This window comes from Nicotiana attenuata, chromosome 8, assembly GCF_001879085.1.
Source record: "Nicotiana attenuata strain UT chromosome 8, NIATTr2, whole genome shotgun sequence".
NCBI lineage: Eukaryota > Viridiplantae > Streptophyta > Magnoliopsida > Solanales > Solanaceae > Nicotiana > Nicotiana attenuata.
Window position 1 is genome coordinate 15,545,427 of NC_031996.1, and position 12,909 is coordinate 15,558,335.

General features: G+C 39.3%; 1 long non-coding RNA gene across 1 annotated transcript; it reads left to right on the top strand.

The window, feature by feature from the left end:
• On the top strand, positions 7,342-7,732 carry LOC109231867. Its single transcript, XR_002068857.1, has 3 exons — positions 7,342-7,425; positions 7,500-7,579; positions 7,658-7,732. It is a non-coding gene; the product is annotated as an uncharacterized LOC109231867 (long non-coding RNA).

Here is a 12,909-nt window from a genome sequence, read left to right on the forward strand (position 1 = left end):
CGTGTTTGGTTGGAATTTGAGGTTCTTAGACTTGAATCTTTGATTAATTCGGGTTTCCAGCGTTGTTTTAGGAGTTTTTAAGATTGGTACAAGTTTGAATAAGGTATTAGGGGGTATTGGTGCTTTTGGTTGAGGTCCCAGGGGCCTCGGGATGACTTCGGGTGGTTGACGGAAGATTTTGGAGTTGAATGAATAGCTGAAGGATTCTGTCATCTGGTATTTCCGCTTCTGCGGCTTGGGAACCGCAGAAGCAAAGTCGCAGAAGCGGATAGACCTCCACAGGAGCGGAATTCGAGTGTCCCTTTCAGTTTCCGCAGGTGCGGAAGTTTAACCGCAGAAGCGGTTACGCACCTGCGAGATAGTCGTCGCAGGTGCGGTCCTTGGAATTTTGTTTGAAACCGCAGAAGCGATAATGAATCCGCATAAGCGGCAACCGCAGGTGCGGTGAAGGGCCGCAGAAGCGGAAATCTTGACTTTAATGAAGAACTGCAAAAGCGGCTCGTGGTCCGCAGAAGCGGTCCCTTGTCCGCAGAAGCGGAAACCCCTGGACAGAAATAGAGATGTCGAGGGTTTGAGTTCATAAGTTGCAAAATCAATTGAGAGCTCGGTTTAAGGCGATTTTGAGTGGGATTTGAAGTGAAGATCACTGGGTAACGTTTCTTTGGTCCCTTCTTGTTATATTTCATCATTATATAGTTAAATACACCATTGGAATTCGAATTTAGGATCAAAAATTGGATAATTTGGGGTAAAACTTCATTGCCTAAACTATTGAGTTTTGAGTGAGCATTTGACCTCCGATTTGGGGGATTTTTATATGGTTAGACTCGTGAGAGTACGAGGGTTCTAAAAATGTAAAAATTAATTCGATTCCTAGACGTTGGCTTGAGGGGCGTTTTGGTCGTTTTACCTACTTTTGCGCCCTAGCTTTAAATTTATTAGCGGAATCAGTTATTTGCAATATTATTTACGAGATGTAATTGAATTGAATAGATTTGGGCCATTTGGAATCGGATACTCGTGGCAAAGACGTGGTTTCTACTGATATTGAGCCGGTTCGAGGTAAGTGGCTTGGCTAACCTTGTGTGGCGGATCTTTCCCCTTAGGATTGTTTTCCTTGATATTTGAGTGCCTTGTACGTGAGGTGACGAGCGCGTACTTGAGCCGATTGATGAAAAATCCGGTTTTTACTTAAATTATTGAGATTTAGTTTCTTCTTACTTGCCTTATTCTACTAGAATTTATAACTTGTGCTAGATTAGGAAAAACATGTTTAGCTGACTTGACTGCCTAATTGCTTAAGTTGTTTTGACTGTCCTACGTGAAGCATGCTAGGCTAGTTCTATCTGTGTTTGTATTTCGTACATCATTCTTGGTATATTTCAGGCTGTGATTGCGCATTTACATTGGCACTACGGATGTGGGATTCCGGTAGCTCCCTCCCCCCCCCCTTGTTTGTTTACTTTGGGACTGCGGGTTAGATTCCCGAGAGATCCCCCTGCACTTTTACTTTGGGACTGCGGGTTAGATTCCCGATAGATCCCCCTGCACATTGATGATTGAACTACGGGACGGTATCCCGGGAGATCTTTTGGTATTGGAATATGAACTGGACTACGGGACGGTATCCCGAGAGATCCACTGGACAGTTGAGGAAATGGGCTACAGGACGGTATCCTGGGAGACCCTCATCGGTATCATTGACATTGAGCTGTATTTATTCTGTGTTACTCTGTCTTTTGTAGTCGTTATTGTCTCATTGACCTGCCTTATTTCACTACTGTATTTGTTATATCTGTCAGATTATCATACTGTTAATTATTGCTGCTATTATATTTTGTCTCAGTAGGGCCCTGAGCTTCCTCGTCACTACCCAATCGAGGTTAGGCTTGGCACTTACTGAGTACCGTTGTGGTGTACTCATGCCTCTTCCTGTGCATGTTTTTCATGTGCAGATCATCCAGGTACCTCTACTCAGGCACACTACCCTTGAGGCGAGGAGCTATTCGGAGACTTCGAGGTATGTCTGCCGCGTCCGCAGACCAGGAGTCTCTACTCTATTCCGGCTTTAGCAGATAGTTCCTTTCTTTCCTCTCATATTGTTTTAGACATTCTGGTGTAGAGCAGACTTTTACATTCTATTAGCCTGTGTTTTCCCGTGAGTTTCCGGGTTTTGGGATTTGGTTGTAGACTTCCGCTTATATTTTGAGTTGTATGGGCCGAGCGGCCTTATATACAGTTGTTGCTTTCTTATGATCGGTTCTAATTAATTATTCTGCAAATATTAATCTATTATTCCGCACTGTTAGGCTTACCTAGTTATAGGAACTAGGTGCCATCACGACATGTTCATGGGGGGTGAACTGGGGTCGTGACAACAGTGCATCTCACAATACGTTACGAAAGTTTTGGTTCAGATGGACTCATAGCCAAAATGCAATGTCCGCCTCTATTGTCACATTAAAACTTACGAGTCATACAATAATATTTCTAGGAACATTGATAGAGCATTGACTTTTACTTATTTGCTAGTTTTTCCTACTTTCGATTTGATCAGTATATCATACTATAGTGCAGCAAAACTTACACTTGTTCACTTTTTCCTACAAGTTTCTATGCCAAAATCATAAGCGGAAAACTTCATTCAAGCTTATGAGGTGGTATGGGGAGCAAATTACCTAAAGTTAAAAATAGCTGGTAATATGAATGAGATCTTCTTCTAAAGATAGAACGTGTAGAAGTATATCGAGTTTACAAAAATGTATGAGTAGTTGTAGATGAGTCAATTCAATAATACATGCCCGTTGAAATATAGGAATACGAGTCTATAACACTAGAATCTAGGATAAAATTCAATATTGAAGTTAGAAGTATACAAGGAGGATTAACTTATCCGATTCAACCTATTAGATTCAAAACGTCTCTTTTTTAAAGGACGTTCTCTATAAAAAAAACACGACCTTATATCAAGAGCTTATATTCAAAACTTTAGTTAAAGATGAAATAATACTAACTATAACAATTAACAATTAATGGTAAAATATAAGTTTATTAACTATAAATAATTGATTAAAATTATGTTATATTTTATCTCTATCTGGTGCAAACGTCGAGTCACTTAAATATAATTAAGTGATATTGTAACTCTTAGGATTAGATTAATTAGCTTAATATAAATTGGAGTATGTGTGAATAAATATTTTCGCTTTTGCTGGTGTCCAAACAAATTAAGCTTCTGTTCAAGATTTCAAGCGTATATTCTTTAGTCAGAAACTAGCTAGAAGTCATAAAACTGGCCTCATATGTTTTTCCTTGTCCATTATATTGTCATATCAAAGTCCTTTTGTATGTACATATGTAACTATAATGACCCGATCGGTCGTTTTGAGCATTTCACTTCGCTCGCAGTTCTCGAGCATAACTAGCCCCGTATGATGTATTATGACTCATGTAAATCGTCGATTTTGGTTTTCAGGATAATCAAAATAGATGTGGAAGAACAATTCTCAGCTTGAAGCTTTAAATTTAAAAGGTTTGACCAAGTTTAGACTTTTAGTATTCGATCTCGAATTTGGATTTTTTATGATTTGGTTAGCTCCGTTAGGTGATTTTGGACTTGGGAGTGCGTCCGAAATGTGATTGTGGTAGAATTAGGCTTGAATTGGCGAAATTGGAAATTTGGTGTGTCTCGGTCGGCAGTGAAAATTTTGATATCGGGGTCGGAACGGAATTCTGGAAATTGGAGTAGGTTAGTGGTGTCACTTGTAACGTGTGTGCAAAGTTTCAGGTCATTCGCACGAGGTTTGATAGGTTTCGGCATCGTTTGCGGAATTCAGAAGTTTAGAAGTTCTTAGGCTTGAATCCGAGGGTGATTGGTGTTTTGATGTCGTTTGGAGTGTTCCGAAGGTTTGAATAAGTTTGAATAGTGGTATATGACTTGTTGGTATTTTTGGTTGAGGTCCCGAGGGCCTCGGGATGAATTCGGATGGTTGACGGAAGAATTGGAACTTGGTTTGAGCAGCTGAAGCCGCTGCTTATGTCATTTCCGCACCTGCGGATTGGGGAACGCAGGTGCGAGGACCGCAGAAGCGGTTATGTAGCGCAGGTGCGTAGCCAGGGCCGCAAGTGTGGTTTGGTCTCCGCATCTGCAAAGACCGCAGGTGCGGTCAGGTAACCGGAGAAGCGGAAATGCCCTTTTAATGAGATTCCGCAGAAGCGGAGCATTTTGCGCAGAGGCGGCCCCGCAGATGCGTAATGGGGACCGCAGATGCGGAAGTACTGGGCAGAATATATATAAAGGCTCCTTCGCGAATTTTTGGTCATTCTTCACCATTTTTGGCCGGGATTTGAGCTTTGGGCAGTGATTTTCAAGAGGAAACAAGGATTTTCAGTGGGATAAGTTACTTAAGCTTTATTACTTGTGTTAATGATGATTTTTCCATTGTTTAATCATGATATTAGTGGGGATTAGGGGTGAAATTGAGGGGTTTATGGCTTAAGTTTTGGAGAGTTTTGATTGAGGATTTGAAGGACCATTTGAGGTCGGATTTTGATAATTATGGTATATATAGACTCAGGAGTGAAAGGAGTACCTAGTTTTGTAATTTTTGTTGGATTTCGAGATGTGGGTCCGGGGTCGGGTTTGGGTGAATTTCGGGATTTTGGTTTGAATTGATTCCTTGGCCTATATTGATTGCGTTGCATTTCTTTTGGTTAGATTCGGGACGTTTGGAGGCCGATTCCAGAGGCGAAGGCGTAGCGGAGTAGGATTTGGCTTGGTTTGAGGTTAGTAACGCTTCCAAACTTGGTTCTGAGGGTTCGAAACCCCGAACTATGTGCTATATGATAGTATTGAGGTGACGCACATGCCAAGTGACGGGCGTGCGGGCTTGCACAGTGAGAATTGTGACATGGTTCATTCCATGGCACCGATTAGTAATTCTATCTTGTTGATATCTATGTTTCTTCATGTGATGAAGTAAATGGACTGCAAATCATGCTAGTTATCATGCTAGGTCTTTACGCCGATACGGTTGGGACCCCTAGTGGTTATTTCTTGCTGTCATCTCACTGATTTCATTGATATTCTGTACTCAGTCATGTTCATGCATTTCATATCGCATCTCAGTCTCAGCTGTTATTCATTTGCACATCATGTCATTGTTCCGGGCTAGTTTTCATGGCATTGTGTGCCCGTGGGAGAGAATGGAGAGTGATGACTGAGTGAGGCCGAGGGCCTGATTATGAGTAACAGTTATGGGTCGGGTTGCACGCCGCAACGGATTATTGATTTATGCCTTCGTTGGCTTGTGACAGTGCTTAGGACGTACGAGCCCCTCCGGAGTCTCCACACCCACAGTGGGTGCGGTTGATTATATTCAGGGATGGATCTTCTCTTGGTATGGAGATGCATCTTCTCCATAAGGCTGGATTGGCCCGTTCCTCGGTACTGGAGACTGATGGTCTGTGATGTATATATTCCGGGATGGATCTTCCCTGGGCCTTGTGAGCCATATACAGTACCGAGTGGTTGTGAGGTTGTTATTATTATTATCTAGAGATGGATCTTCTTCATAGGCTGGATTGGCCTTCCCCAGTACTGAGTGACTGCTGTCAGAGATGTATATATTCTGGGGTGGATCTTCCCTGGGCCGTATGAGCCATATACAGTACTGAGTGGACGAGCATTTGAGTGTGTGGGCACATGAGGCACTCAGCATGGTGCATTTCATACAGCATGTGCATTGGTATATAGATGTAGTAGAGTTATACTTCTTTACATTGCTCATACCTACTCCATTTTATTGTTCGAGCTGTTTATTTAACTAAAAGCATGTCTACATTTCTGTACGTTAATTTTGTTATCTTTGATGAGGTTGAGTTCGTCACTACCTATCAGTCCATAGGTTGGACTTGTTGCATACTGAGTTGGTGTACTCACGTTACCCCCTGCACCTTGTGTGCAGATCCAGGTACTTTCGATCCCAGTTACAGTCACTGATTGAGATTGCAGGCTTGGGAGATTGTTGAGGTATCTGCATAGCGTTCGCAGATTTTGACCCTCCTTCTCTATTCTAGTTCTCTTTCAGTTGTAATCAGTAAACATTGTAGTAGACTAAGTTATTTCTCTAGACGCTCATGTACTCCGTGATACCCTGGTTTTGGGCTGGTTGAATCGTGTTATGGATTTTGCTTATGTTATGAACGGTCTATTTTCTTAAATGATAAAAGTACTCTTCTGCAAATATTCTAAATTTCGGTATTGTGGTTGGTTTTTCGTTGAGTTGAGGCTGTCCTAGTTTCACGATAAGCACCATCACGACAGGTTGGGTTTGGGGTGGTGACAGTAACTAATGAGTTAGAATGAATACAAGCTGGTTTAAAAAATTTGTTTGAAGACAAACATATATGCATGAGAATGTGTACAATTGCCCCTACCCCTTCACAAGGTAAAGGTAAAGTCTGTATACACACTACCTTTCCCAAATCTTATTTGTAAGATTATACTGAGTATATTGTTGTTGTTGATCGGAATTCCTCCATCCCTCTAATTCAAGTCTTAAAAACAAATACTTTTAACTAGATAGCGTTTTATCCTAATGAAATCTAGGTTAATTGAGTTGGTGTTATGATTATATTGGATGCCAATTACAGGAGAAACAAGAAACATGAAAAATTGTGAAGGGTGGTTAGTGTGTGGACAGGGTAGGTAATGTCTACCATTAAGGATTATTTCGAGATGGATAAATTTTTTTGTCCTTAACTAGAGATCTCGTGTTCGAGCCTTGAAAATAAAAAATATTCTATTAGAGAGCATTTTCCTCTTTAATGGGACTTACGCAATATAAATGCGGATTAATAGGTGCCCCAATATATACGATGGCGTAGCTACACTACTTCAAGGGTGGTCAAGCGAACACCCTTCACCGAAAAATTATGTTATCTATATAGGTCGACTATCATTTTATATATATATATATTGAACACCCTTGATACAATTGATTGAGGTAGCCTAACGGCTCAGGGTGTTCGAAGTTAGATATTGTTCATAGGTTCAAAACCTTGTCTAGACATTAAATATTCTGTAAACTAAAGGAAATTTTACATGATATAGCTAAATATTGCACCCTATTTATTATAAAAAAAATACTTCAAAAATATTATTATTCATAGCCACCTTTAATATTTTATAGCAAAAAACATATTTAATATGTATTTTACCGTTGAGGCGTGAAACACGCGAGTTATCTTTTTCTCTCTTTCTCCTCCACGATTTTCAGATGCTCTCTCTCTCTCTGTTTCTCTGTCACTCATTCACTCACTCACTCACTCAGTAAGATTCTCAAATCCCCGATCAAGCTCGCGAATTTCTCTCTATGAATACAACCACAATTTTGTTCCTAAAAAGTACTCCCTCACAAATAGGTAAAGGTTTTGGGTAATTTATTCTTAGTTCACTGTCAATCTTCTATTTCTCATTACTAGTAATTCTATTTCAGTCATTGTTAGGGTTTCGCGAAGAAAGTTCAATTTTTTGCTTTAATAGCTGACTTAAGCCCTCCGAAGAGGGTTACACGAGGTATACCCACTACTGTCCTCAATTTTGATGGGCCAACTTTTGATTTGCGCATCACTCAAGAAGAAGTTGTATTTGCAGGCTTTGTTTCTGCCATGGAAGCCGAGAGGCGAACCAAATATGCAATGACCCCATGAAATAAGTTGAAGGTATGAAATCTACAACAAGAGCAACTGCTGTTGATGTTCCTAAAGTTTCGGCACACAAATAAATGTGGAAAAGAGAAGAAAAATTAGCGATATTATTTTTTGAAATTCCTCTGAAATAAACAAATAATCTTGAAAATAGTTATTTAATTAAAATTTGATTCTTAAATAGATTTTATAACTTAAAAGTCAATCTCTACAAAAGCTTCTTTAATAAAAAGTTCTCTACAGATTACAAACCCTCTTGACTCTTTTTTTTCTTTTGGTTTTATGCTTACTTGAAATATGTATCTATTGTTGTCTTTTTCTATGTTAGTTTTATTTTATCAATTGTTGTTCAATTACATATGTTTTATGATTTAATTAAATGTTATGTAGTTTGATGTAAAATTCTAGGTGCACCCATTTGTTGGACTTTAAGCCATTGGGCTTTAAAGTAGAAGAAGTGTGAATTGGAAATGGAGGGAAATAAAATGAAGGGAAAATTAAAAATTTGAAGAAGTGAACTTTTGTCTTGCACTTTGTCCCTCATTGGTGAGGGACAATCACATTTGTGTGCTTATATATAGAATCACTTCTTAAAGCTCTTAAAAGGAGTTGAAGAGAATGAACCCTCCCGTCGTCGTCGTCGCTCGGCTCGGCTTCGGCTTTGGATTTGGATTTGTCAAATGATCGATAAGATTATTTTTGGAGAAAATTTATTTAATTATTTAATAATTAATTAAATGCCAAATCACTGCTGAAAATACGCCAGAACCATGCTGAAGATTCAGAGGGACTCTCTGGCCGCGGTTCTGCCGTAACCGCAGTAGAACCGCGGTAGGCAGATTCAGAGAGCCTCTCTGACCGCGGTTCTGCCGTAACCGCGGTATTCTTCTGAAAAGGCACCTTTTCCAGACACCTCTTCTGATAATTGCATATAAATTCTGAGGCAAGGCTCCATTTTCTACACACGAAAAATACTCCAGAACTTCTTTCTTTTTGAATATACTGCATCCTAATTCGCAGTCAATCTCTCTCTAATTCGTAAGTGTGATTTTGCTTGGTTCTTTGAGTTCGTTGGGATCCTGCAGTTTGTATTGCCACTGTTGCAGGAAGGTTTATTCCGTTTTATCCTTGGAGGATTTAATCCATTACCTTGGCAACTTGTGAGGGGGTTAAAATTCCTTAAGGACACACAAGAAACTTGTGGACTCGGAATATTTCTGATTCTCTACTATTTCCAGATTTCTTTAATTCTTCTAACAGTTTTTTTTCTGATTTTGTGTTTTAACACAGTAACGCTCACACCGACACTAAATGAAAACAAAAAAAAAGGTAGGTGGTGTCAAATAAGTATGAAGATTGGGGGAGGAGGGGGGGGGGGGGGGGGGGGTTTAANGGGGGGGGGGGTTAAGGAACAAAGACAAACAAATGGGACCAGATAAATAAATTCAGAAATCTCAGTTAAAGTGGTGAGTTCTGAAACTCCCCTGGAGTTGCAAAATGTGCAACTTTCGATAGAGACTGATGAATACCAAGTACTACTAGTAATTTACACCAATGACAAGCCACAGGTGTTTGGACCCTCAAAATAATTATTGTACTTTGGTCTTTGTGGAAAAGAACAGTATCTTACCATCATAGGTTTAGTAGATTCAATTTCTTTTGGCATTTATCAAATTTCTAATGAAAACGATAGGAATAAAGTAATGTTATGGAGGTTTCTTTTTCCCTTTTTTCTTTTTGTGGGGGAGGTATGTGATAATGTAGAAGCATGATTCTTTATTCCATTATATTATTCCCTCCGCTCTAATTTATATAAACTTATTTCCTTAAGTTTTAATAAAAAAAATAGAAATAATTTAATTTAAATTTTTCATTTTATCCTTAGTAAAAAGTTTTTATAACCACATAAATGTTATGACATAGTTTAAACCACAAGTTTGAAACTTTTATAATTGTACAATTTCTTTTAATCATATTTAAGACAACAAGTACAAAAGATTTTGGGAAAGTACAAAGACAGAACGTTTCTTCACTGAAGTTGTTTCTTTGCCTAGACAAGTTAGAGCTTCTTTGAAGTTTGATCAAGACGATATCCTGAATTTTAGGTTCAGACCAAGAAAAAAATATTTTTGCTGTTAATTGTATTGGGAAAAATTATATTTATATATAAAGGTGACGTGTCAAGACACGTGGATTGGTCAAATAGTCAAAGAATTGCAATTAGCTAAGAGTCATGAGGTGCAACAGGAGCGAGCGAAGAAAGAGGAAGAGGCACGGGCAATCAGACAAACAACTCGGTGCCCGTACCTATTTAAGTCATTTATATTCGAGAATCAGAAGGAATGAATCTGACAATGGAAAAGAGTACGGATGCGGCATTTTATGGGTATTAAATGCTGAGTACGTTAGAGAATATGTTTTAAATGTAATGATTGTGTAACGTAACATTCAATGTCTTTAATTACTCATAACAGCCTCATTATAAGGAAAACGTATATTTCCAAAGGAATCTATAAAAAGGAGATGTATGATCAGTTATAAGGATAAGAGATACTATTGGAATAGACAGTGATTTATTTGTTTCTCTTGATTATCATCTTGCGATCCAGAATTACTTCTTTTTATTCATTTTCTTGATTATCAGTAACCCGAGTTCTTCTAAATTCTAGATTTGACTAAAATCCCATTTTTTGGTTAAACAAATTGGTTCCGTTACCGGGAATCTGATAATCTATTTTTCGCTTAACCTCCCTTGTTTCATCAACTATGTCGAACAACAATGATAACACTCAAGGAAACCAAATGAATTAACAAAATCAGGAAGATCCACAGCATATTAACGCTCGAGTTTCTACTCCACACGGCTCACCACGACAATCTCGTTAGGGTACTCCTGAAGGGTCTCAAATAAACGAGCATGGTCAATCTGAAAATGCTGAAGCTGTTGATGAGGCTTTGCAGAAATTAATTGTTGCTCAGGTCAATAAAGTTGTTGAGGCACTTGTTAATCAGTTACCTGTTGCAACACCCACACCTACTCCAAATAACAACACTTTGGAAAACCCTCGTTCTGGGCTTGTTAACTCAGGCGGTGGACGAACTCCCAGCGAATCTCAGGATAGAGAACCAGGTAATGTATTTAATTCCGATTTACAAAATTTAGTACTAACCTTGCAGAAACAGCTCAAGGAGCAAAGTGAGCACATAGAGAAGATACCCGGGGTGCCACCCATAATCAAAGGGGTAGATATGGATAGATATTCACAACAACCCTGGAAGCCAAGTGCTGCTCCACTTCCAATTCTAAAAAAGTTTAAAATGCCTGATATTCCAAAATATGATGGAACGACAGACCCATGAGACCACGTGACTGCATTCACAACGGGCGTAAAAGGAAATGATTTGGCTAAGCAGGAGATTGAATCAGTATTAGTCAAAAAATTCGGTGAAACACTCACCAAAGGAGCGTTAACATGGTATTCTCTTTTACCCGAAAATTCTATAAATTCTTTTGCTGAGCTTGCAGATTCTTTCATCAAAGCACACTCGAGAGCTCAAAAAGTAGAGAAAAGAATGGAGGATATTTTCAAAATCAAGCAAGGGGACTCAGAACTACTTAGGGAATTCGTGGATAGATTTCAACGTGAAAGAATGACATTGCCACATGTACCCGACAACTGAGCGGCTATAGCTTTCACAAGTAATTTGAATGAAAAAAGCTTGGAAGCTACGAGGAAACTCAAGGAAAGCCTTCGAGAATTCCCCGCTACAACGTGGAATGATGTTTATAACAGGTATAGCACGAAGCTAAGGATTGAGGAAGATACTGTTCCGCGATTTCAAAAAGAAGAAAAGGTAAGTTTGAGACGTTCAGAGTCCGAAAAAAGATCCGGTAAAAAATAGGTACGAGCAATACATGGGACCTGCGGGAAGAGACTCGCGGTCAAAATAGGATAATCAGAGGTACGATCACAGATCAAGGAATAGAGAGTCAGGCTCATCATCAAGATTTGGGAGTGACCAAAGCGCACGTGAGTCACGAGACAATGATGGAGGTCTAAAGGCAAGGTTTGGCGGTTATAATTTCAACGTGAGCACTTCTGAACTCATGGCTGATTTAAGAAGCATGTGAGATAAGGTACGGTGGCCCAAGGAAATGAGATCAAATCCAAACAGACGAAACCCTGATCATTGGTGCGAATTTCATAACGATCACGGGCATAAAACAGCAGATTGCAGGTTTTTACAGGGTGAAGTTGATCATTTGTTAAAACAAGGATATCTCACTGAGTTATTCAGTGAGAAAGGTAAACAGGCATACATGAAGAACAGGCAGGAGCCTCCAATACCACCTTCTCCCAAAAGAACTGTCAACGTTATAAGTGGGGGTGAAGACATCAATGGTATATCATATACTGCTGCTAACAAAATTTCCAAAGTAACAATTACCCAAGGAAAACGGGTGCGGCAAGTTTTAGAAGAAGACAACATTACATTCAGTGATGCAGATGCAGATGGCGTGTTAACTCCTCATAACGATGCACTAGTAATATCTTTAATTGTATACGATACTAATGTAAAACGAGTTTTGATTGATCCAGGTAGTTCCATAAACATTATTCTATTAAGAGTATTACGTGAGATGCAAGCTGAAGAAAAAGTAATACCAAAGGCACATACTCTATCTGGGTTTGATAATTCCAGCGTCGTTACGAAAGGAGAGGTAACGCTCACCACATTTGCTGAAGGAGTCGTCAAAAATACAAAGTTCCAGGTAGTAGACATGGAGATGGCTTACAATATGATTCTCGGGAGACCATGGATCCACGAAATGGACGCTGTTCCTTCAACCTTGCATCAAATCATTAAATTTCTAGCGCCATGGGGAATATGTCAAATCAAGGGAGATCAACAGATATCTAGGAACATCAACTCCGTGGCAGATTCAAGTACGAAGGGTGAAGAAAAATAGCAATTACAGAATTCAGTTGAGGATAACATAGCGTCAACCTCAACTGAACAAGAACAAACAGATGTAGATTCAAGGCCCGATTCCATTCAAGAACCAGAGGAAAATGAAAACATCGAAACGACGATAGAAGAGCGGGAGGCTGTGGTTTTGTTTATACACTGGCCAGAGAGAAAAGTGTATATAGGAGCCAATCTTAGCCCGGAGGTGAAGCGTAAGTTAATTGAATT